Source organism: Mustela putorius, unplaced genomic scaffold, assembly GCF_011764305.1.
Source record: "Mustela putorius furo isolate JIRA1106 unplaced genomic scaffold, ASM1176430v1.1 tig00537227_pilon_pilon_pilon, whole genome shotgun sequence".
NCBI lineage: Eukaryota > Metazoa > Chordata > Mammalia > Carnivora > Mustelidae > Mustela > Mustela putorius.
In genome coordinates this window covers 6,041,822-6,067,955 of record NW_025422368.1, presented here as the reverse complement: position 1 = coordinate 6,067,955, position 26,134 = coordinate 6,041,822, and the positions used below count along the sequence as shown (strand labels likewise).

Here is a 26,134-nt window from a genome sequence, read left to right as displayed (position 1 = left end):
AACTTGATTTCAACTGGAGCAGAAACTGAGGAGTAGGAGAAGGGAGCAGTTCATTAAAGGGGATATACTTAGCCATATGGGAATGAGAGCTTAGGGATTTGGAATGACTCCAGAGTCCTGGGATTTTTGTGGTAAGTGATAGAAAGAGGGAGAGATCGCAAGGAGATTAGTCTTGATGTCTCAGGCAAATTGTAGTGTAAGCAGATAAGAGATAGAGGTGTGTGAAGATACTCCACAGAGTAAAGGGGTCCCTTCCCTTCTTGTACTGGTGCTGGCGTAGAGCCTGAGGGAGGGGCAGAGGGGCTACGGCTCCATTACTTGCTCCCTGCTTCTGGGACTAAGGTGGTCCAGTGAGAAGCTGTCAATGCAGCTAGTCAAAAACCAGAATTTCAGGGCGCCTGGGCGGCTCAGTGGGTTAAGCCTCTGCCTTCGGCTCAGGTCATGATCTCAGGGTCCTGGGATCGAGCCCCGCATCGGGCTCTCTGCTCAGCGGGGAGCCTGCTTCCCCCTGCCTCTCTGCCTACTTGTGATCTCTCTGTCAAATAAATAAAAAATCTTAAAACAAAAAACAAAAGCCAGAATTTCTTGTTCTTTTCCCTGTTGTTTACCTGCCCTGCCTCTATTTTTTTTACCCTTTCTTATTGATCACTTAGAGTACAACATCTAGATGTTTTCAGTACCCTGTTCTTAAGTAGCCTAGATATTCTGGAAACTCATAAATGATGCTGTTACTAGTTTGCTGGGGAAATGACAGCAGAATTACAATAAGGAATTGGGGAGTCTTACCATCAGGGTTGGAAAGGGAGAGGCGGGAAGAAGTTTCAGAGAGACCTCGCTTTAGATTCCTGAAATGGGGCCTAGGAAACGGAATTAGATGAGGGAAAGAGTTTGACCCATGTCCTGGGAGGGAAGAGTAAAGTTCTGTCTGGAAGGAGGGAATCTACCCAAGCTCTGTGTTTTTTGTTGGTTTTGTTTTATTGATTTATTTGAGAGAGTACAAGGAGGGCTTGCTGGGAGGGGCAGAGAGAGAGAGAGAGAGAGAGAGAGAGAGAAAAAGAGAAAGAATCTTAAGCAGGCTCTGTGCTCAGCAGAGAGCCTGTCATGGGGCTTGATCTCACGAACCTGAGATCGTGACCTGAAGTGAAATCAAGAGTTGAACACTTAACCAACTAAACCATCCAAGTGCCTGCAAGGATTTGTGTTTTGACAGGTTCCTGAAAGAGCTGTTGCTGGACGGGAGACTCAGCTAGTGTTTGATTCATTCATTTAATTGGATATTTATCAGCACTTACTATGCACCAAGCACTGGGCCAGATGTTCAGGATATCGTGTTGAGCATGTAGAAAGGTTCCCATTTACATGGACTTACAATCTAGCAGGAAAGACAGTTAAACCAGAAATTATAATTTAATGTGAGGGCTTTATAGCGAGGGTTCTTTGGAAGCCTGTAGTAAAAGCATTGGGTTAGTTTCAGGTAGGGTAGGGAGGGGAAGAGTACAGGTTAGTGACCTGGAAGCAGAGACCTGAAAGACGAGCCGCAGTTAGCTAGGCGAAGAGAATGGGAGGGAGAGTTACATGTCTAGCAGCCACAGCTTGACTCTCTCCAAACCTTTGTTACCCAGGAAATAGGGAATAGAATCATCTGTTCTGATCACCATATACACCCCCAATATTCCTGTACACCCGGGGTGGAAGACACTGCTCATAGGTCAGCTGTGGCCTGCTACCTCTTCTGCAAATTAATGGTTAGCAATTCCAACCATAAGCCAAGTCTAGTGGCAAAATTCAAACCCAGATATCTGAATTCAAATTCTGTTTTCAGTCTACCAATTACATTGTACTGCAATTAGTTGTTTATATTTCCATTCCTCAAGAAGAGGCTTAAACTTGAATGGTGGGTTGCTTTTTCTTATGTCCATCATTTCCAGCACAGGATGAGTCCAAAATAAATGTTTATTCAGTGATGTTCATGTAAATAATTTCATTTGCTCCCTTGGAACAAATAGTATGAGAATAACACATACATCAAATTTTCAGATAATTGATATTAACTCTTACATACTATTTCTCCCCTCCCCCAGCTTTTTTTTTTTTTTTTTAAAGTTTGTTTATTTATTTGAGTAATCTTTACATCCAGCATAGGGCTCCAACTCCTGACCCCAAGATCAAGTCATATACTTCTCTGACTGAACCAGCCAGGTATCCCCCTCCCTTTTCCCCTTAATTTTATTTTTAAAATTTAATTAATTTTTTAAAAATTTAACAGAGGGAGACAGTGAGAGAGGGAACACAAGCAGGGGGAGTGGGAGAGGAAGAAGGGAACCCAATGCGGCACTCCATCCCAGCCCTGGGACCATGACCTGGGCCGAAGGCAGATGCTTGACCAACTGAGCCACCGAGGTGCCCCTAAGATTTTATTTTATTTTTTTAAGTAATGTCTACAGTCAGTGTGGTGCTCAGACCCACAATTCCATGATCAAGAGTCACATGCTCTACTGACTAAGCCAGCCATTTCTTTCATTTATTTTTTTTATACATTTATTTTTTAAAGATTTTATTTAAGAGAGAGTGAAAGTGATCACAGAGGGAGAGGGAGAAGCAGACTTGCCACTGAGCAGAGAACCCAAGGTGGAGTTTGAGGACCACCTTGGATCCTGAGACCCAGGGACCTGGGACCCTGAGACCACGACCTGAGCCAAAGATGGATGCTTAACCACCTGAGCCACCGAGGTGTCCTTCCCTGCTTTTAAAAGGTTATTTATTTATTTATTTGACAGAGAGAAAGAGAGCCCGAGAGCACAAGCAGGGGGAATAGCAGGCAAAGGGAGAACCAGGCTCCCAGCTGAGCTAGGAGTCCAATGCGGGACTTATTCCGAGGACCCTGGACCAAAGGTTGGCGCTTAACCAACTAAACCACTTAGGCATCCCCATTTCTTCCACTTATAATAGCAATATTTTTAGAAAGTATGATGTCATTGAAAAGTTGATTTTTCACCTGAATTTAAGATAATTAGGGGGGTGCCTGTGTGGCTCAGTGGGCTAAGGCCTCTGCCTTCGGCTCAGGTTGTGATCCCAGGGTCCTGGGATCGAGTCCCACATGAGACTCTCTGCTCAGTGGGGAGCCTGCTTCCTTTCCTCTCTTTCTGCCTGCCTCTCTGCCTACTTGTGATCTCTGTCAAATAAATAAATAAATAAATAAATAAATAAATAAATAAAATCTTTAAAAAGAAAAGATAATTAGGAATATTTTGTGCTATAGCAAAAGACCTTCAGGGACTACTAACTTACTGACACATATACAGCCGCTTGATCGTATGGTAAATCATCTCAATGCTAGATATTTCTGGTTTCTGTCAGCTTTTTGTAATATCCCTTTGTCAGCTGTCAGTTATAGCTCCTTCTCCCTTCTTTAAATTTGCTGTTGCTGTCTTTTATAGATTCAGAACCTAGAAATCTAACCTTATTAGAACTGTATATAAAGTAGGAGCAGATAGTCTTGAGGATAATACTTGTGAGTAAAGTGAAAAGTGAGGTGTTTTTGTTCTTAAGGATTTTGTACCTGTTAGAGAGATTGAACATACTGGGAACAGGCATAATGTAAAAGTATATTAACTTCAAACTTGTATACTCCATTGCCTACTTAATGTTTCTATGTGGATGTCTAATATGCATCTCAAACTTAATGTTTCTGCCCAGCTTCTTCCCACAGCCATCCCCATTATTAGAACATAAAGACTATCCTTCCAGTTACTTGAGCCTAAAACCTGAGAATCATCCTTGATGCCTCTGTCTCTGCAGCATTTCCCATCTGATATGTTTTACCTTCAGGATTCATACTGAATCTGATCACCATTTCTGCTGCTACCACCAAGATTCAAACTGCCATTCTCTCTTTCCTGGATTATTACTACATTTAGCCTTCTGGCTTATTCCCTGCTTCTGCTCTTATCTCTATACACATCCAGAATGATCCTCTAATAAGTCAAATTAGATTGTCAGTATTTTGCTCAAAACCTTCCAGTGGTTTTCCATCTCAGAGTAAAAGACCAAGTTCTGACAGTGGCCTGAAAGACTGTCGAGTCTGTTCTCAGTTTACCTCTCTGGCCTAATTACCTATGACTCTTTGCTCTTCCTGTCCCTTCCGCCACAGTGACATTGTTGCTTTTTTTCTAAGATCCAGGCTGTTCCTTCTTTAAAGCCTTTATGCTTCCTATTACCTCTCCCTGAAATGCTTCTCCTGTATTGGTAGCATGGCCTTTCCTCTTTCTTTCTTTAGGTGTAAGGCTCAAATGTCACCATATCAGTGAGGCCCTGGCTCTGTTTCCCTTACCCTGCTTTCTTTTTCTCCATAGCATTTACCAACATGTGATAGGCCGTGTGCTTATGCATGTGTAATTAATTAATTAATTTTAACTTTGAAATTATTTTATTTTATTTATTTGGGAGAGAGCAATAGAGAGTGAGAGAGATCATGAGCAAGGGCAGGAGCAGTGGAGAGGGAGAAGCAGACTCCCCACTGAGCAGGGAGCCCAAAGTGGGCTAGACTAGACCCTGAGATCATGACCTGAGCTGAAGGCAGATGCTCAAATGACTGAGCCACCCAGGTGCCCTTAATTTTAATTTAAAAAATTTATTTCACTGTTGTCTTCCCACAGGTGTAGAATAGGGACTTGTAAGCCAAAAAAATGGCCAGTTGCCTGTTTTTGTAAATACACTTGAATTAGAACACAGCCACGCTCATACATCAGTGCATTGTCTGTGGCTGCTCTGACACACCAACAGCAGAGCTGAGTACTGTTGACAGAGACCATATGGCCTGTAAAGCCTACAGTGTTTGCTGTCTGGCCCTTTATTGAGAAATTTTGTTTGCTGACCCTTGGACTAGAACAATATCTGGCACACAGTAGGTGACTGAGTGAACATAAAGTAAATGCTAAGTGGCAGGGTACAAACTGTAAATTACTAGTGAGGATATGGGTTAATATTTCAAAAGTTGTTACTAGATTTTAATAATTAGGATGATTTGGGAATATGTCAACTGTAATAACTTATTTGAGCTGAAGTTCTTGAATTTATTGCAGGCATTACTACCCGATAGCAGAGATGGGCCAACTTTTTGAACGCTACACCTAAATTGGAGATGATAGTGTTCCAGAGGTGCAAGATCCTTTTAAATACCAGCTTTTATATGGTGTTACAGAAAGAACTCTAGATAATGAGTTAGTGGGAATTGTTGGTTGTATACTGTGAAAAGCATGAGCCGAAATAAATGTGTACGGTTCTCAATCACTTATGCTAAAGGATGGACATACAGAATAGATAAAACATTGTGTTTGACTTTGGAATACATTTGGATTGCAGTGGATTAACCTCACTATTCCAGGTACTTCTAATAGTGTATTTAAGTAGCACAGTAAAATTAAACTGTCAAACTCAGCTCAGAAGAATCTGGAAAATTGTATTGCTTCTGGCATCCTGTCTTTGTCCCCATTTTACCTTTTTATTTTATTTATTTTTATTATTTTAATTTTTTTGAGAGAGAGCATGATGGGGGTGGCAGAGGGAGAGCTGGGGCAGAGTCAGACACGGGGATCAAGTTCACAATCCTGAGATCATGACCTGAGGTGAAATCCGGACTTGGGTGCTTAACTGCCTGAGCCACCAGGAGCCTTCCCCCTTTCCTCCCCCGACCCACAGTCTTCCTTTTTAAAAACTACATCTAGGGGATAAATAATATCCAGCATGCAAAGCACCTGTGTGAAGAGGTGGAGGAGATTTTGGAAGTATTTTAGTTTTTATTTATCTATCTATCTATTTATTTATTTATTATTTTAAAATTTTTATTTATTTTTTAAAGATTTTATTTATTTGACAGAGAAAGACCCAGTGACAGCGAGAGAGAGGAAACATAAGGAGGGGGAGTGGGGGAATTGGCAAAGCTCTGCTTTTCCTGCTCTGCAGAAAGCCTGATGTGGGGCTCAATCCCAGGACACTGGGATCATGACCTGAACCAAAGGCAGATGCTTAATGACTGAGACACCCAGGTGCCCCTAGTTTTTAAAGATTTATTTATTCATTTGTCAGAGAGAGAGAGCAAGCAAGTGGGAGAGTGCACAAGCGGGGGGTGGGGGGAGAAGCAGACGGATGGAGAAGCAAGCTTCCTGCTGAGCAGGGAGCTTGATTTTGGACTCCATCCCTGGATCCTGGGATCATGACCTGAGCTGAAGGCAGACGCTTAACTGATGATTGAGCCACCCAGGTGTCCCAGTATTCTAGTTTTAAAAGTCCTTTACTATTAATTGAGCTGAGTATACAGAAGGAATGTTGGACTATATACTGCATGCTTAGAAAATAAATGTAATTTAAGCAAATGATAAAGAATTACGGAGTCAGGGCTGGAAGAAACTTCATTCAGTACATATTTGAATGTACAATAGCCACTTTATTAGACTGGGTTACAGAGGTATTGAATAAGACAGTTGTTGCCCTCAGGAGACTTAATGTCTAATCCTCCTCCCCAGTCTCCACCTCACTTCATTTTATGTTGTATATTGGAATCTAAAGCTTGAGAGAGCAAGTAGTTTCCCCAGGGTTCTGGAGATTATTACTGGTAGAATGGAACTAGAAGCAAGTTTCTTACATGGGAGATAAAGGCAAAATATCGATTCATTTATGCACAGTTTTGAGTGCTCACTAATGTGTTTATCCCTGTATTCAGTACTGGAAGATAGGGTGGTAAGTAGAAGGGCACATTTTTTTTCTTTTATTTTTTTTTTTAAAGATTTTTATTTATTTGTTTGACAGAGATCACAAGTAGGCAGAGAGGCAGGCAGAGAGAGAGAGATGGGGAAGCAGGCTCCCTGGCAAGCAGAGAGCCCAAATGTGGGGCTTGATCCCAGGACCCTGGGATTATGACTTGAGCTGAAGGCAGAGGCTTTAACCCACTGAACCACCCAGGCACCCTGAAGGGCACATTTTCTTGATGTAGAGCTTAAAAGGAATTTTTTGAGGGGGAATCCAGAATGTTTTCTACTATGTTGCATTATACTATTTACAGTCTTTAATCTCATAGGAAGGTTAGGGGCTCTCAAATATTGATTCTTCAGGGTGACTAAGTTCAGTAAGTTTAGTGTTTTTCTGACACCCAAAGTCAGTTTTATTGAAGGATTGGGACTTTTTCATGAGGAAGGAAGAACGAAGTAGTTATGGATTCTCTGTGGGAAGTGACCTTTATTTATTTCAGAATTTGTAGGGCACCTGGGTGGCTAAGGTGTTAAGCATCTGCCTTTGGCTCAGGTCATGATCCCAGGGTCCTGGGATCGAGCCCTACATAGGGCTCCCTGCTCAGTGGGAAGCCTGCTTCTCCCTCTTCCACTCCCCCTGCTTGTGTTCCTTCTCTCCCTGTGTCACTCTCTGTCAAATAAATAAATAAAGTTCTTTAAAAAAAATCTTAAAAGGGACACCTGGGTGGCTCAGTTGGTTGGACCACTGCCTTCGGCTCAGGTCATGATCCCGGAGTCCCGGAATCGAGTCCCGCATAGGGCTCCCAGCTCCACAGGGAGTCTGCTTCTCTCTCTGACCTTCTCCTCGCTCATGTTCTCTCTCACTGTCTCTCTCTCAAATAAATAAATAAAATCTTTTTAAAAAAAATCTTAAAAAAATTTGTATAGGGCCTAAACCTTTGCCCTATGAGTAAGAAAGAACCTTTTTTCTTTGTAGTAGCTATGCTATCAGGACCTAGAACCCAGGCTGATTTTTAAAATCAGCCATATTGTGGGTTAAATAGACTTTTCACACTAACCTCTTTCCTTTCAGTTACCCAAGCTTTTGGTATATATAATATTTAGTGGTCAAAGAATCACATCTAGGGGCGCCTGGGTGGCTCAGTGGGTTAAAGCCTCTGCCTTTGGCTCAGGTCATGATCCCGGGGTCCTGGGATCAAGCCCCACATCAGGCTCTCTGCTCAGCAGGGAGCCTGCTTCCCTTACTCTCTCTCTCTCTGCCTGCCTCTCCGCCTACCTGTGATGTCTCTCTCTCTGTCAAATAAATAAATAAAATCTTAAAAAAAAAAACCCCACATCTAAAGCAGAACACTATTTTATTTTTTAAAATTTCTTCTCAATTATATTTGAGAAGATTGTGATGATATTTGACTTTTGATTGTGATTATATTTGACTTTTTCTTCTCAGTGCTTGCTTGCTAAAAAAAAAAAAAATCAAACATTTGACAGTCTAGGGAAGAGTGAAAAAGGTTAATTAAACTGCTGCTAAATAATTTAGGATGTTTTAGTTATTTGGTGGCATGGACGATTAAGGCTTTTTTTCTTAAAATGTCTAATTGGGAATGCTTTCACAATGGAGAATTTTCAGAGTAAGTTGTCTTCACCTCAGGCTTCCTTGCTTTTCCTGTTCCAGAGTATCTTCTTCCATTCTACTGGGACCAATTAGTTTTGGCTCAGTGGTTTTAGTTTCTCTGTGGAAGGGGAGCTTAACCATGTTTATAATCTGTGAACATTAATTCTGTGTCAGTGATCTAAAACACATTGAATTGGGTATCTTCAAATGCAGATGATTTATTTTCCCAGGATATAGATCATAGCATTTAAAAATGGAATGACTGGGGTGCCTGGGTGGCTCAGTGGGTTAAAGCCTCTGCCTTCGGCTCAGATCATGATCCCAGAGTCCTGGGATCGAGCCCCGCGTCATGCTCTCTGCTCCTCTGAGAGCCTGCTTCCCCCTCTCTCTCTGCCTGTCTCTCTGCCTACTTGTGATCTCTGTCTATCAAATAAATAAATAAAATCTTAAAAAAAAAAATGGAAAGACCTGGGGAGCCTGAGTGTCTGACTCATGATTTGGTTTAGGTCATGAGATTGGGCTTCACCCTCAGCACAGAGTCTGCTTGAGATTCCCTCTCCTCCCTCTGCCCCTTCTCGTGCTTGTGTTCAATAAAGAAATTAATTAATTAAATAAATTCTTTTTAAAAATGCCTCTTAAAAAATTGTTTTTAAAAATATATTTATTTGGGGCGCCTGGGTGGCTCAGTGGATTAAGCCGCTGCCTTCGGCTCAGGTCATGATCTCAGGGTCCTGGGATCGAGTCCCGCATCGGGCTCTCTGCTCAGCAGGGAGCTTGCTTCCCTCTCTCTCTCTCTCTGGCTGCCTCTCTGTCTACTTGTGATTTCTCTCTGTCAAAATAAATAAATCTTAAAAAAATAAAAATAAAAATAAAAAAAAATAAAAATATATTTATTTGAGAAAGAGTGAGAGAGACAGCATGAACAGGGCAGAGAGAGAGGGAGAAGCAGACTCTCCATTGAGCAGGGAGCCCAACATGGGATTTGATCCTGGGATGTTGGAGTTATGATCTGAGCCAAAGGCAGATGCTCAACGGACTGAGCCACTCAGGTGCCCGCAAAAATGCCTCTTTTAGAAAAAAAAATGAAGAGACTGTAGAAACAGTGGTTATTATATATTAGTGATGATTATTCTAAGTTCTGTTGCAGGTATAACCACATTTTTAAAAAAAAGATTTTATTTATGACAGTTATAGCGAGAGAGGGAACAGAAGCATGGGGAAGCTATAGAGAGAGAAGGAGGCTCCCTGCTGAGCCAGGAACCCAATAAAGGGCTTGATCCCAGGATTCTGGGATCAAGACCCAAGCCGAAGGCAGACGCCCAATACCGTGCCAGCCAGGCGCCCCTATAATCACATTTGACGACACTACAAATTAGTGTTATGTTGTAGAGGAGGTAGTATGACTAGCAGTCTCAAATTACTTAATCATATAAAAAATAATTATAAAATAACTAAAATAATATGAAACTGAAATAATAAGAAACATGGATTGTGTGTATAAATGTAGGTGATTTTAAATAGCATTGGCATACAATTTGAAACTTAATTGTCACATTGTAATTGTTTATATGTTAGATCAGTCATAAAATATCTTTTAGCATGATCAAATAAAGATCAAATCAAATATTTTGGTAGGAGCTGGATGAGCTAAAATGTTGTTTGGTGTCATTTGGTTGGTATATACAGCAAGGCAGTCTAAGTAAGTGTGACCTTCCAGCATTTCAGGCTGGTGTCCCCAGGCATGCTGTTGCAGTTATCTATTGCCAAGGGATAAAACCACTTCTAACTTGGTGCAGAACTCTTAAGGTTCTGGGTGTTGACGAGGCTTATCTAAGTGGTTCTTGTACAAGTTCTTTCATGCACTTGTGTCCAATGGGCCTTGCGTTCTTTCTTTGTAGACTCACAGCTCTGGCCCTTGAGCAGGAAAGTGCAAATAACTAGGATCTGAAATACCTCTTTGAACATCATGGTCTCTGTTTCTGTGTAGTCCCAGCATAGGGGCTTCATAGCACCCAGAATTCTTACATGGAGGCTTAGGGCTCCTAAAGCACTTGTTCTGAGTAAGAGAATCAGAAGGGTGGTGTATTGTCTTTTATGACCTAAATTCAGAATAAGTATCATTTCTGCTGCATTTTATTCATTAGAAATGAGTCATTAAGGCCAACCCATGTTCAAAGGGAAGGGAATTAGACTCCACCTCTTTCTGGGAAGATTGTCAAGAATATGCAGACATATTTCAAAGCCACTTTGGTTGTTCTTCTGGCCACGAATTTACATTCCTCCCGAGTGCAAAACACACTTACCCCTTCTCAGACGGGTCTTTGTTTTTGTTTTTAATAGGGAACACTTCACAAATTTGAGAATTTGCATGTCATCTTTGGGCAGGGGCCATGCTAGTCTTTTCTGTATTGTTCCAATTTTAGTATCTGTGCTGCCAGACAGAGGGATTTATCTCATGTGTCATCATGCTCAGGCTTGAGGTCTAGGATCTTATCATCTAAAGCAGATCCCAGTGCAGGTTAGGCTATTTGGATAGTGTTCCTCATGTGTAGCTCCCTGGGTACCATTACTTTCACTTTGAGGACCTATAAGCTAAAGAGAAATGTCATCTCTCCTTAGCCACCCAATATGCAACAGTGGACAGGCATAAGATAACCACTACGGACACTTCTGTTAAAAAATAAAAGAAAAATGTAAGGAACACAATAGTTGCTGGTCCACAGCAAATCTGAAATCCAGCCAGGCCCATATCATCACTTCTGTGATTAGAACTCTGCTGTATTGCTGGGGAACCATCCTTCATAGCTCTTGGTTTTGCCCTTTGAATTCACCTTCCTTTTCCATAAAACGTATCCTTTGTTTGCAGCTGAGTAATTTCCTAAACCATAGGGTTTGAATATGAAGGGGGTGTTTGTCCCAAAAACCTCTTTTCATTTTGTCTGTCTTTTTTTAGTCCAAGATGACAGTGTTTCTCAACATAGAATTCTCTGTGAATCCTTTGGAGGGGTTCACTCTGTTAGACAAAAGCCACACTCACACAATCATATGTCTTTCTCTACCTTAGGCTCTGTAGAAGAGGAAAAAGTTTTCCTTGACCTCTTAAGATCCTGGCTGGGTCTGAAAATTAAATTGACAAAGACTGATTAAAAGGATACACATGTATTTAATATAAGTTTTATGTGGCAGGGGTACTTTTATTAGTAAATGAAGACCTGAAGAAATGTTTATTTTTGAAGTTCATATTTAAAATTTAAAAAGCTCATATTTAAAATTTTAATTCCAATTAAAAAAATTCCAGTTAACATACAGTATATTACTAGTTTCAGGTTACAATATAGTGATTCAACATTTATGCACACCCCCTGGTGCTCATCACAGGTGCTTTCCTTCATCCCCATCACCGATTTATTTTCCCATTTCCTCATTGCCCCCACCCATCTCCCCTCTGGTAACCATTAGTTTGTTTTCTGTAGTTAAGAGTCTGTTTCCTGGTTTGCATCTCTCTGTTTTTTCCCCCATGCTCATTTGTTTTGTTTCTTAAATTCCACATATGAGTGAAGCTATATGGTATTTGTCTTTCTCTCAGTGACTTATTTCACTTAGCTTATTGCTGTCTAGTTCCATCTACATCGTTGCAAACGGCAAGATTTCATTCTTTTTTATGGCTGAGAAATACTCCATTGTGTGTGTGTGTGTGTGTGTGTATGTGTGTACTACAACTTCTTTATCTATTCATCTATCGATAGACACTTGGGCTGTTTCCATAGTTTGGCTATTGGAGATAATGCTGCTTTAAACATTGGGGTGAATGTATCCCTTTGAATTAGTATTTCATATTCTATTTTTTTCTCTAAAATTTTATTTATGTTTTTATTTTTTTGCTTGCTTCCTAGGACTTTATTTTTTAATTTAAATTCAGTTAACTATCACATAATGTATTATTAGGTTCAGAGGTAGAGGTCAGTGGTTCATCATTTGTATATAACACCCAGTGCTCATTGCAGTACGTGCCCTCCTTAAAGCTCATCACCCAGTTCCCCCATCCCCTCACCCCACTCCCCTCCAGCAACCCTCTGTTGTTTCCTTTAAGAGTGTCTTATGGTTTGTCTCCCTCTCTGATTTCCTCCTGTTTTATTTTTTCCTCTCTTCCCCGGTGATCCTCTGTTTTGTTTTTTAAATTCCGTGTATGGGTGAGATCTTATGATAATTGTCTTTCTCTGATTGACGTGTTTCAATTAGCATAGTACCCTCTAGTTCCATACACGGTATTTTTGTATTCTTTGTGTAAACACCTAGTGGGACAATTGCTGGGTTGTAGGGTAGTTATATTTTTAACCTGAAGAAATGTTTAAGCCTTAGTATTTTTATGCCGTGTTTGATTAAATGTGGGCTATTGTGGAGAAATGTAAGACAAAGAGTATGAAGAAAGTGTAGTGAACTGGGGGAAATTTAGCAAGGCCTGTTTGCTAGGATTCTTCTCTGTGTCCCTGTGCTTTTGGAGGTAAGAATGCTCCCGTATTCCACGTGTAGAGAGGGCACCTCTCATATGAGAGTTTTATGACCTGCTTCAGGGCAGAAGAGCAGGAGAAAGGTCAGAATGACCTTCCTGCTTCTGCCATTTTCTCAAGCACCTTCAGCTTAAAATATTCAGTATGTCAATATACCTTATTTTAGGGCAGCATGTCCTGAACCCTCTCAGCTCCATTTAAAGTTTTTGTGGGACAACACCTTTAAGATTCTTAGAAGTCTTTTTGTTTGAAAGGAATGGTGAGGTACCACCTTATATTAAATCTTTTGAAGTCTACACCAGGGTTGGTCAGCTATTGCCAGTGAGCTAAGATTTGCTTTTACATTTTTAAAGAGTTGTAAAAAAAGAAGAAGAAGAAGAAGAAGAATGTTCAACAGAGACTGTATATGGCCCTCAAAGTCTACAACATTTATTTTCCCTTTTATGGAAAATGCCAATCCTTGGTCTAAACAAATGTTTAATCTTTAGGCCATGTGTCCCTGATACTGCCTTGGGTTTGATCTTTCTCCAGAAGGTATGTCTTAGTTTTTTTTTTAAAGATTTTATTTATTTATTTATTAGAGAGAGAGAGAGAGATAGCAAGAGAGCCCAAGCAGAGAGAATAGCAGGCAGAGGGAGAAGGAGCTGGATGATGTGGGGCTCCATACCATGATGTGAGCCGAAGGCAGACGCTTAAGCGACTAAACCACTGAGGCGCCCCTCGGCATTTCTTAATTTGAGAAATGTTTGCTATATGGGAGTAAGAAACAGTTTTATTTTTGGACCTACCAAGTCCTGACTCCCTTATATTTCCTCTGTATTTTGAAAATTAAATAATTCTTCTCATCTCTGTACCTGTACTTTATGATACTTAGCTGAAAAACACCAGTTGACACTTTGATATTCTTTTTTTTTTTTTTTTTAAGATTTTATTTATTATTTGACAGAGAGAGACAGCAAGAGAGGGAGCACAAGCCAGAAGGAGTGGGAGAGAGAGAAGCAGGCTTCCCAGCCAAGCAGGGAGCCCGATGTGGGGCTGGATCTCAGCACTGTGGGACCATGACCTGAGCGGAAGGCAGATGCCCAATGGCTGAGCCACCCAGCTGCCCCCACTTTTGATATTCTGCCTGGAAATTTCCTTACCCATATTCATCAGTTCATTGGTTATATTTTCTGTTTTCAACATTATTTCAGGTGACAGCTTTGCTAAACTTTCCACTTATCTAATAGAATTTTCTTTCCTTCAGCTTTCAGTAACACTTTTCTCACTTTCTTTTAAGCCAAGGATCAGCAACTTTATTCTGTCAAGGGCCAGACAATACATATTTTAGGCTTTGGGGCCCTGTTTAACTTTGCTGTCTAGTGAGAAGGCACCCGTAGACAATATGTAAATGAACAGGTGGGGCTGTGTTTCAGAAAAACTATTTACCAAAGCAGGTAGCGGTTTGTATTTTGCTGGTAGAGTGTAGTTTGCTGACCCCTGTTTTAAGTCTTTATTGACAGCTTCCTTGAGGCTTTTCCTAACAGTGACATTAAGACCCTTTTAGGCTCTCACTAACACTTCCCGCTACTTCTGACTTTGTACAGCCCTCTAATCTGGAAGCCAAATGTTTACATTTTTTGGAAGCAACTCTATAACCAAAATCTGCTTTGGTTGTCTACTGCTGTGTAATATATCATCGCAAACCTAGTGGTATAAAACAACGTCTTTTTTTTTTTTTTTTCAATCTATTATGGTTCTGATATTTGAACCTGGCTAGGCAGTTTCTTCTCAGTGTTTTTAATGAGGAAGCAATCAGATGATAGCTGGGTTGGAATTTTAAAAGGCTTCCTCTCTTACACAGTTGGAGGCAGTTGGTACTTGGGCCTGGAGTCATCTTCTGGGATTCCTCATCCACAGATCAGGCAGCTGGGCTAGAAAGACTCAAGCAGCCAGCACTTCTTGGACATCTCTATAATTGTGACATCTTGTCTCATACCCAGGCCAGCATGAGGGCTTTAGGGTAGTTGGATATCTTAGTTGGTGATTCCGGAGTCTAAAGTTGCCTGTCCTCAGTGAGTGTCAGGCAGAAGTTTTATCACCTTTTATAACCTAAAATTACCTTTTATGACCTTACTTAGTATCACTTCTGCTTCATTCTCTTCATGGGGAGGAGAATTAGACTCTAGGTTTGATGGGGGTAGGATCAAAGAATGTATAAACTTGTTTTAAAACACAAAATGTTCCACACATACACCTATCAAAAAGTTTTGGAAGCTAGAATATAGAAGGTTATACTTTGTTAGAACAGGCTTTCTTTTCCCTATTCATGGGGGTAGGTAGGGGAACATGTCCCTTCATTTAATGTTCAAGAATGGACGGCTGTGGGATGCCTGGGTGGCTCAGTCCATTAAACCTTTGCCTTTGGCTCAGGTGATGATCCCAGGATCCTGGAATGGAATCCTGCATCTAGCTCCCTGCTCAGTGGGGAGCCTGCTTCTCCCCCTGCCTGTTGCTCCCCTGCTTGTGCTTTCTCTTTCTCTGACAAAGGAAGGAAGGAAATCTTAAAAAAAAAAAAAAAAGTTGGGGGGTGCCTGGGTGGCTCAGTGGGTTGAGCCTCTGCCTTCAGCTCAGGTCATGGGATAGAGCCCCATATTGGGCTCTCTGCTCCTCAGGGAGCCTGCTTCCCCCTCTCTCTCTGCCTGCCTCTCTGCCTACTTGTGATCTCTGTCTGTCAAATAAATAAATAAAATCTTTAAAAAAAAAAAAAAGAATGGAGGTGTGGGAGAGCTGTGGAAGGAGACTTCACAGCAACAAACACCTCTTTACAGAAAGAAACAAATAACTCTTTTCTTCTAGAGATAAATCCTGGAAGCTTTGGACTATGCATTCTTTTTCCTTTTGTATGAGAGTAGGCGTAATGGTGCTTCCATCCCAAAAGAGAAAACAAAAGAAACAAAGAAGAAAAACTATCAAATTGTAGAAAATTCTACCATTTACAGATTTGTTTGACTCTCTGAGTAACATTTTTATAAGGGATAAAGAGTAGGTGTGCCCATTTGTCATTTTCAATTTCATTTGGATTAGTTTAGCTAGCTCTCTTAATGCTGGCAGGGATACTTCTAAGGGAAAATTTGAAAAGTGGGTAGATGATAGAAATGATTTTAAATTTGAGGACTCCAGAGCAAGTGGTAAAGCAGGTTATAAGAGACTTCAAATAGCATTAAGGTATGGTCTCTAGAACTGTCTACTGCCTGATCCCATCTGAAGAGATTTTGCTCACCTCATATAGAGAGCTGGCTCTGGAGTTAAAACATTCAGAGAAGTTGGGTACTTTATGGTTCGTGTTTATAGAGGCTATTGTGTTATCCCTACCCCTACCCCCCATCCCGCCTTTTCTCACTAGATGAAAGGCGGGTGGCAGTGAGTATGTTTTGCTGTATTTATTTATGGTCGAAGAACCAATGTGAATATTGCATTTTTCTGTTCTTTCCTTTTTGTTTTTTCTTCCCCTTTTGCTTCTTTCTTCATCTTTCTTTCTGGATTTGTACATCCTGAGAGATTCACCCAAATTCTCTGATGATCCAAAAAGAGAAGATAGCTTAGGGAATAGGAAGTTGTTATAGAATTAACTGCCTGCCGTATTCTTCCCATTTCTACAGAACAAGTGCTTGTATTTAATCACTTACCTGTTTTATTTTTCTTGGTTTCCAGATTTATATACATTGTTGAATTGAGGGTAGAGAGAAAAAGCTTTTATTTTAAACGATTCAGTTATTTTTTTACTTGGAACTTGAAAGATGCTTTTATGAAGCTTTAATAAAATCCTCTAAACACATGCCAGTTGGTGGTGGTATAAGAACCTTCTGAAGAGTCAGGAAAGAACATTCCCAAGTTACATTCCCAAGAAGGAGCATGGTACATACCTATCTTGAACTCCTGAAAATGTAAAGACTTCTCACTATACAGTCTTTTAACTTCAGTTACAATTCGGAAGAGGCAAGTCTCCTTTTGGGATTAGCCTTCTATAACTTTCACTTGTTTTGTTTGTCTGCATTCCCTTTTTTCCCCTATTTGGCACATATTACCGAATGAAGGGTACCTGTTGGTTTGGAGGGAGTAGAGGTGAGGAGAAGGAAGAGTTAATTTTTCATGCTTTTAAATCCGCTAGTATGACTTAACTAATTTCAACTCGATGAAACCTTATCTTTTAAAATATTTAATGCATGATACGCTGCATGAATTATGCATTAATTTTGAGAATTATAATATAGGAGCATGGATTTATGAATGACATGGACAGCAAATTACTTCCAACCTAAATTGCCCTGTTCGTTTTTTGGACAAAATAATTACTTGCTAGAGCAATATTTTTCTGGCATGTTATAGGCCAGAAGAGTAGTTTGGAAGGCTCTGAATGAATGCCGAGTATAAAGATTTCTGGTACAACTTGATTTTACTCTTTCTTTCCTCGGAGTGTCAGGGGATTAGTTTGATCCTGTGTGAGGAAAAAAGCTGCTTTGTGAAATCCGTAATTCCATAGAGACTGGTAGTATTAGAGATGTTTTTAATTTGGGTCTTAGGAAGCCAGAAGATCTGAGCATTAATACACCTTTTCCCAATGTATTAATGAGTTCAAAACATGTTGTTGATTTAATGTTTTATTTGGGTATTGCTTTCTGGCTTTGTCTTTTTAAAGCTGCATGTGTATATTTGGATCAAGTTAGTTTTTAATTTAATCATTCTGTCCTTTAATGCGACACACACCAATACAAGACAACTATTATTTTGAAAACAACAGATGTAGTTTATTTTCTTATGATTGTACAGATGTTGACTGGCAGAAAAATTATTTTAGGTAAGAAAAAACATTGTCAAATGTAGATTTTTAGTTCAGTGTGAAAATGTACCATTTATTTCATTGGTGACTATAATTAACAAAAGTAGTTCACACAGAAGATCTAAGTATTTCTGAAATGATGAAGCTTCTGTTTTTCAGACAGTGCTGTATTTACACTATGCATCAGGGGAAAAAGTCAAGAATATCATTCAGATAATTTTTTTTGTCAGTTATAGGGTTTTTCAAGAATGACCAATAACAATGACTGGTTCTTAGAGTCTTAAAATTTCAGAACTGAGAAACGACAAGGCATGTTTTGTCTGGCCTTCCTTAAATATTTATATAGTAAAAAGGATATTTCCCTTCCTTGAGCTTTTGCATTAAAATGTTGATTTTCCATGGTATTTACTACATATTGTATGAAATTCATTATTAAGGGACTAAAAATTAGGCAAATCATGATTTCACACAAATATAAAATGTATATGTTAATTAATTGGAGAGCCTGTAAGATGCTAAAAGTGGCTCAAAGAAGAATTCATGTACCACAGATTCATAGGATCAAGAATGCTGAAATGAATTTACAGATTGAGGCAAAACTGGCTTTATTTTACAGGGACGTGAGGGAAATCATACCTCCCTCCACTAGACAGTATTTATTTGCATGTGCATGGACAAGAATCCTTGGCATTGCTATCAGTTATTTACAGCTTACAGTTCTGTGATAGCTCAGAGATCATGTAGGATGCAAATATGATAGAATCGGTTATCTAGGAAAGGTGCACATTAATGCCTAGTTTTCCATGGAAGATACCTAGTGATCTTTTTGATCCATTTCAGTCTTTTGCAGTTGTCATAAAAGAACAAAAATAAATGGGTCTGTATTCTAGTTTTTGACAACAATTCTATGTCTGTTAGTAGGGCCTTATTGTTTGTTAGGGCCTTACTGTTATTCCTTGTAAATAAAGTCAGTTTGCAAAATGAGAGAAAATTAAGTTATTCTTACGTTGTCATTTTCTCATATTTTGATCAACATTAGAGTACTTCCTTAGGTTACTGTTGAATTTTAGACTTAAAAATTGAAGTATAGGGCGCCTGGGTGGCTCAGTGGGTTGGGCCGCTGCCTTCGGCTCAGGTCATGATCTCAGGGTCCTGGAATCGAGTCCCGCATCAGGCTCTCTGCTCAGCAGGGAGCCTGCTTCCCTCTCTCTCTCTCTGCCTGCCTCTCCATCTACTTGTGATTTCTCTCTGTCAAATAAATAAATAAAATCTTTAAAAAAAATTTTTTTAATTTTTAATTAACATATAATGTATTATTAGCCCCAGGGGTACAGGTCTATAAATCATCAGGGTTACACACTTCACAGCACTCAATATAGCACGTACCTTCCTCAATGACCATAACCCAACCACCCTCTCCCTAACCCCCTCCCCCTGGCAGCCCTCAGTTTGTTTTGTGAGATTAAGAATCTCTTATGGTTTGTCCCATTCTAAATGCTTTTTTGCTTGGGTAGTTGACCCCACAGAGAGGAGGGCATGGAGTTGTCAGTATCTACTCCAAATTCGTGCTGTCTAGTTTAACTGGACCTTTACAGCCTCATGACTTTTTATTCCCTTGCACATTCCTGATTTTGAAGCAGCAGTGTGGTATAGTGGAAAGAAATAGCTTTTGTAGTTTCATAGGCCTGGGTTTGATCACTTCCTCATTATTCACTAGCTGTTAGATCTTGGGAAACTCACAATTCTTCAAATTCTTCAGTTAAATGAATTCTTCAATTAAATGAATAATAAATACTAAACAGGATTATATGGAATTTATGTATAAAGGATGTAACTGTGCTTGGCACTGGCAGGCAATAAATGTTAGTTTCTTATCTATTCATGTCAAGCCCTCCTGCTTTCTCATCTCTTTCCATTACTAAAATAATTGGAGTCATTTGGTGTGACTTTCCTCATCTTCCTTGTATCTCTGTATTTCTTTTTGTCCTCTGTTTTAGAAGTTTGTTTATCTCACAAGGATGTTGTGAGGATTCAAAAAGATAATGTGTATGAAATTGTTCAATGATTTCCTAGAACATATTAGGCATTACATAAATTAATTGAATCTGAATGTAAGGTTAATTTTACTTCTGATATTTTTTATTTCTGCAAGTATTACTCTTCTCCCTAGTATGTGTGATTAGCCTTTCTTTCAAAAAGTATTCCCTATTTTGCGGGGGGGGGGACCTCTTTTGCCTGGTCTTGTTATAATACCCTATTTCTTTTATTCCTTTATTGTCACACTTCTCAGCTGAATAGATAAGGGGTTTGGCCTCCACTTTCTCACCACCTGCTCTCACCATTAAACCTCTGCCTTCTGATATACCATAATTTTCTCCTGCATCTGAAACAGCACCCTCCCACTCAGGCTCCCACAAGGCTTAAATGTAGTAGGCATTCAATGAATATTAGTTGGATAATGAATGAAATGAGAAGCTTTAGAGTACTAACACTGAGAGTTCTCTAATACTTTCAATCATGGGTTTTAAGGAAATCTGGTAAGAAACTCTTATACCTAAATTCAGTTTAACTGGATGCCTGTGTATAGTGTGCATTTTATTGTTTTTCCAAGACCCCATGGCTTTGTATCAGATTCGGAAAGAAATTTTAAATACTGTGTTTTTTGTTTTTTTTTTTAAAGATTTTATTTATTTATTTGTCAGAGAGAGAGAGAGCACAGGCAGAGTGGCAGGCAGAGTCAGAGGGAGAGGCAGGCTCCCTGTGGGGCAAGGAGGAGCCCGATGTGGGACTCGATCCCAGGACGCTGGGATCATGACCTGAGCCGAAGGCAGCTGCTTAACCAACTGAGCCACCCAGGCGTCCCTAAATACTGTGTTTTAGAGAAAGTTTAACTGTCAAAAGTTCATAAGAAACAGTAAAATTAGCAATTCATTGAAGTAGTAATTAGTAAAAATTTACTGTGCACACACCAAAAAGACAGTTTGCAAACTGGGAGCGCTCAAACCAAAACATGGAATTGAAGCTCAGAGATATATGGTTATAAAGCAGCTCATATAGTATTAAGGCAATGAGTATTCTTTATAGTGATTGGTCCTAGTATTAGAATTTTCTCAAATGAAAGAAAATTGGTTAGTGGTTACTTCATATCAATTTGGGGGAACATTTAAGTTTTGCTTTTGATTTATGGAGTCATAATCAAGAAATGATCCAGGTCAAATTAACCTTGTTTGTCTTGCAAAATAAGCTAAATTAAGCTTTGCTTCTATGACTAACTGGTTTTGTCTGCTCAGGGCATTTTCAAGTCTGGTCTCCATGTGTGTTTGATTTTAATAATTCCCACCCTTTTGGTTATTCTCTCAGCAGGCTAAGAGCAGGACCAACCTGTAGTGTTAGTCTCAGTTACCAGTGTAGATGTAGTCAGGCTGAAGAATCACATATTCACTGTTTCCATTAAATGAGTCGTCAGGCCGGAGGGCCACGTAGTCACCATCTTCATCATTTATAGTTACTGCTGATTTCATCCAGTTGCTTTATCCTTCTGGATACTATTTGTGTACAAGTGGCTGCTGACAGGCATTTGATCTGGAGAACATGCAACACACAAGGAAGGTTTAACATAATGACTATAAAAAGAAAAATAGCCAAGGATTGAAAAATTCCCAGGAGCCAGGGTTTAACAGTAGAACAGGTCTGTGGAGAAGGTGTCACTTATTTGGTGAAAAATTTTTATCAGGTATTTAAGATCCTTTACATTTTGGATAATAATTCCTGGTTTGTCAATGTAGAAACAACATTTTTTACCAGTTCTAGCACATGCACTTCCTTGTTGAGCAGTGAGAGCATCAGGAATGATCCTGTTTTGGAGTACCACTGGAGACAAACCATTTATTTCAGATTGTACTGCTTTAAGAGCAGTTAGGGTACTGTTAAAGCTTTTTTTAAAAAAATGGTTGCAGAAATACTAAAAAGTGATTTTTTTTCTAATTCATTAACTCTCGACTGGGGAAAAATATTCTGACAAACATGAAAGCAAGAATTTTTTTGAATAATAGGATTCAAAAGTACATGGGAAGCTCACTTATGAGGAGTTACTTTATGTACAAACCATCCTAAGTTTATAATCTGGCTAGCATTCAGAGAATCATATTTAGTCATTTGGGGTATAACATATGCCATCCCATATCATCCAGAGCATTTGGGTGGGAAACCTTTGTGTGTTGTGTTATTACCATAGAGGGTGAATCACTCAGTATTATTAAGAGAGAGAGAGTTAGGGTAGATCCCATGACCCCCAATCAGGGGCAATGTGGACGTCATGGTTATTCTTTGTCATTGTAGGCCTTAGCGCACTCCCATCTTTAATAGCTGTGGCTTAAATTTAGATCGGAACAAAAAACATTCCTATGGATTTGTCTTTGCCGTCCATGTATCATGTTTTTGTTGATAAAGGATTGATTTCCTGTCCGGTGGTGCCTAAAATATTGATTTATCCAGTAGGTGAAACTGTTATTTTATATAATGGGATTATGGAGGCATTCCGTTTGCCTACAGATTTTTTTTAATTGAACTGGTGTATAGCTTCAGTAATTTCTTTGGTGAAATAATTAAAGGTATAAAAAATAATCAAAGGTATCATCATTCTCTAATTTTAAATCTGGGTCATTATATTTAGGAGTCTAGTCTTCTTCATCTGAGTGAAACTAAAGAATTTGATTACAGAGTGAGTCTGGAACATGCCCCAGATCAGGTCCAGTACCATTAAGGTTCTCTATGCGTAAGAACAGGTTACCAGCAATGAAATTGACGGGTTATGGGCCAGACTTTGGCTTCTAATGCTTCTTCCCAGTGTCAGATTAATGGTCATAAGTATTAGTTGAATGGCCAAGGGAAGGATATCAGACCTTTCCATAAGGCCATATCCTGAATTAGTCATTCAGGTGTATATAGAAGCTGGTTCTAATATTAGTTGGCAGTCTTTCTGAACATGTATTTATTTATGTTTATTTGTTTATTTATTTAAAGATTTTATTAGAAAGTGAGAGAGCATGAGAGTGGTGCAAAGGGCAGAGAGAGAAGCCAATTCCTCACTGAGCAGGGAGCCCAATGCAGGGCTTGAGCCAACGGCAGTTGCTTAACTGAATAGCCACGCAGGTGCCCCCTTCCTGAGTACTTAAATGGCTGCATAATCAATGATAATTTCGATTCGTAAAAGAGTTTGTTGGATGGTGGACTTTAGTAGGTGTTTAGTGTGGGAGGGGAAAATATCCAACGCAAAGAGAAACTTAAGTTTAAACATTTTGAGTTAATTTACAAGGTAGTAATGTAGAACAATTGTTACATATTTAAGTTCTAGAAATAAATGAGAATTCTGTTGTATCTTATTCTGTGATTTTGGGCAGAGGCTATCTATGCCATGCTGTTGTTTGCTTCAGGGGAAGACTTACTCCTGGAAATCCTTCATTTTTAGTCAGCTGTAGGCTGACAAGCTCAAGAGTTGGGGGAACTCCATCTAATTGAGAGTCATGGACCCATGTTCAATACCCTGTAATTTAACTGCTATTTGAGAAGTGAAGGACTGTGGTTGGGCCCTTTCCATTGAAATTCAGTTGCTGTTTTTCATTGATGTCTCTTCCAAAACACCTGTTCTGGGTTCCAAAGTGTAGGGATACAAAGTCCTCATTCGGCGGAGGGTCTCTGGAAGCCTCCTTGACCTATTGAAAATAAGCTTCGGAATACTATATTAGTGCTTTACAGTTTTGGGTCACATTAGAATTTACATGGGTGGGATGTGCATGGGGTCCTATCATCATGAGCATGGGGTGTCCAGTGATGAATTTATAAGGTATCCATTTGGTTCCCCAAAAGGTTGACCTTAAAGTTGGAACGGCCAAGAGTAACACTTTAGGCCATGATAATCCTGTGGTTTCAGTCAGTCTTGCCAGTTTGCTTTTCAGAATGCCTTTGGTATGTTCAGCTTTCCCTGAAGACTGAGGATGGTATGGACATGATAGTGTCACAATCTCTGAATAACCTTGTTAAACTGTTTTATAATTTGTCCAGTGAAGTGAGTGCCTTGATCACTTGAAAGTTTGCTTAGAATTCCCCATAGTGGGAAAACATTTTTTCTTAATTTTTAAAAGATATTATTTATTTATTTATTTATTTGAGAGAGAGAGCACAAGCAGGGGGAGCAGCAGGCAGAGATAGGAGCAGGCTCCCTGCTGAACAGAGAGCCTGATGTGGGGCTCCATCCCAGGACCCTGGGATCATGACCTGAGGAGAAGACAGAGGCTTAGCTAACTGAGCCACCCAGGCACCCTTCTTTTAAAAAAAAAAATAAAGTACAGTAACTTATTTATTTAAGAAAGAGAGACCAAGAGCATGCCTGCACATGAGCAGGGTAAGGAGTAGGGGAGAGGGAGAGAATCTCAGTTAGACTCCTTGTGAAGTGCAAAGCCCAACACTGGGCTCTCTCTCACTACCAGTAGGTAAGATCTTGACCTGAGTCGAAATCAGGAGTTGGAAGCTGAACCACCTGAGCCACCCAGGTGCTCCTGGGAAAACATTTTGTAATGATTTATTTGCTCCAGTAGCAGCATTAGCTTTCTGACAGGGGATAAAGTCAATCCATCTAGAAAATAGATATATCGTAATAGGTACATAGTGATAACCCATAGAAGGAAATAATTCAGTGAAGTCCAATTGTAAATTTTCTAATGGTTTGGATGGCAGGGGAGCAACCCCCAAAGCTACTTTAGTAGTTTTAGTTGGGTTATCTGATTAACAGATTAAGCATTGATTATAAACCCATTATGCCAATTTAGAACAATCACACCACCAATACTTTTTCACAATTTGGGTCATTTTGTTGATTCTTGGTGGATAGTCAGATGCAGTGCTCATAAGAGTGGCAGTTTGAGAAATTCAGAAAGCACCAGCCAGCCTTTTGGGCCTTCCAGGGTTCTCTTTTTTTTCATGAAACTCATATCCTTTATGGTGCCATTTTTATTTTCTCTTATTTGACACAACTTTCTGTCTGTTACACAAGCTGTCACAAGTAATGTGATTTGGATCTATCTTAGAAAGTGTATTTAAATTACAGAGTTTTGGTATATTAGGAATTTCTTGAATTAACAGCCTTAGCATGAAAGTTAATCATAACATTTCCCTGATATTCGGGGTGTGATTGGTGGGTCTGAGCCTCAGTTTTGATAATAACAACTTGTGAAGGTAATAACAGCGCAGAAAAGAAATCAGCAATGTGAGGTCTTTTTTTTTTTTAATAGGTGTATCATTTGATGTTAAAAATCCTCTGTTTTCAGAGCATGCCAGCATCACGGACCACTCCGAAAGCACACCTACTGTCATTGTAAATATTTGCAGTTTTTCTTTTTGCTAATGTACATGCTCAAGTGAGGACATATAATTCTGCAGATTGGGCTGAGTTAAACAGAGGAAGGACTTCTCTTTCTGTTAATTCATATCGAGTGGTTGCAGTATATCCAGCTTGATATTTCCCTTTAGAATTTTTTGGCATAAGAGCCATCAACATAGAGTACTAAATCTGGATTGGCTAATGGAGTTTCTTATAAATTTGGTCTAGGAGTCAGGTTTTGAGAGACCAGATCAATGCAATTACTAGTTTCTTCTTTATTAGGTAAGGGTAGAAGGGTAGCAGGATTTAAGGAGTTGCAATGAGAAGGACACAGGAATAGAATCATTTTTTTTTTTTTAAGATGTTTATTTATTTATTTGACAGAGAGAGAGAGAGAGCACATAAGTAGGGGGAGCTGCAGGCAGAGGGAGAGGAAGAACCAGGCATCCCACTGAGCAGGGGGCCTGAGGCAGGGCTCGATCCCAGGACCCTGGGACCATGACCCGAGCTGAAGGCAGATGCCCAACCAACTAAGCCACCCAGGCGCCCCTAGAATCTTATAACATGTTAGTCTCCTAGCTAAGAAATGCTGAGTTTGCTCAGTTAAATTTTGTATATCAGAAGAACTGGTAGGGCGCCTGGGTGGCTCAGTGGGTTAAGCCGCTGCCTTCGGCTCAGGTCATGATCTCAGGGTCCTGGGATCGAGTCCCACATCGGGCTCTCTGCTCAGCAAGGAGCCTGCTTCCTTCTCTCACTCTCTATCTGCCTGCCTCTCTGCCTACTTGTGATCTCTGTCTGTCAAATAAATAAAATCTTTAAAAAAAAAAAGAAGAAGAAGAACTGGTAGATTTAAAATATTTCTTTGAACAAGTTCTAAAGAGGATTCTACAATTTTAGCAGATGCAGCAACTGCCTGTGAGTGATTTGGCTGTGCCCTGACTAAGGCACCCAGTTATAAACCATAAGTTACAGGTGTGTTTTTTCTTCCATGTTCTTGTGTAAGGATTCCCAGTGTCAACATTCATGAATAATGTAAAATATTTGGTATAGTTAGGGAAGCCAAAGCAAGCTTTTAAG

General features: G+C 39.7%; 1 protein-coding gene and 1 pseudogene across 1 annotated transcript in view; one reads left to right on the top strand and one right to left on the bottom strand.

Annotated features, from left to right (window-relative positions):
• The window catches only part of SPATS2 (spermatogenesis associated serine rich 2), a 143,184-nt gene that overhangs the window by 27,562 nt on the left and 89,488 nt on the right, over nt 1-26,134 (top strand). The window lies entirely within an intron of this gene.
• On the bottom strand, nt 10,697-10,797 carry LOC123390076 (annotated as a pseudogene).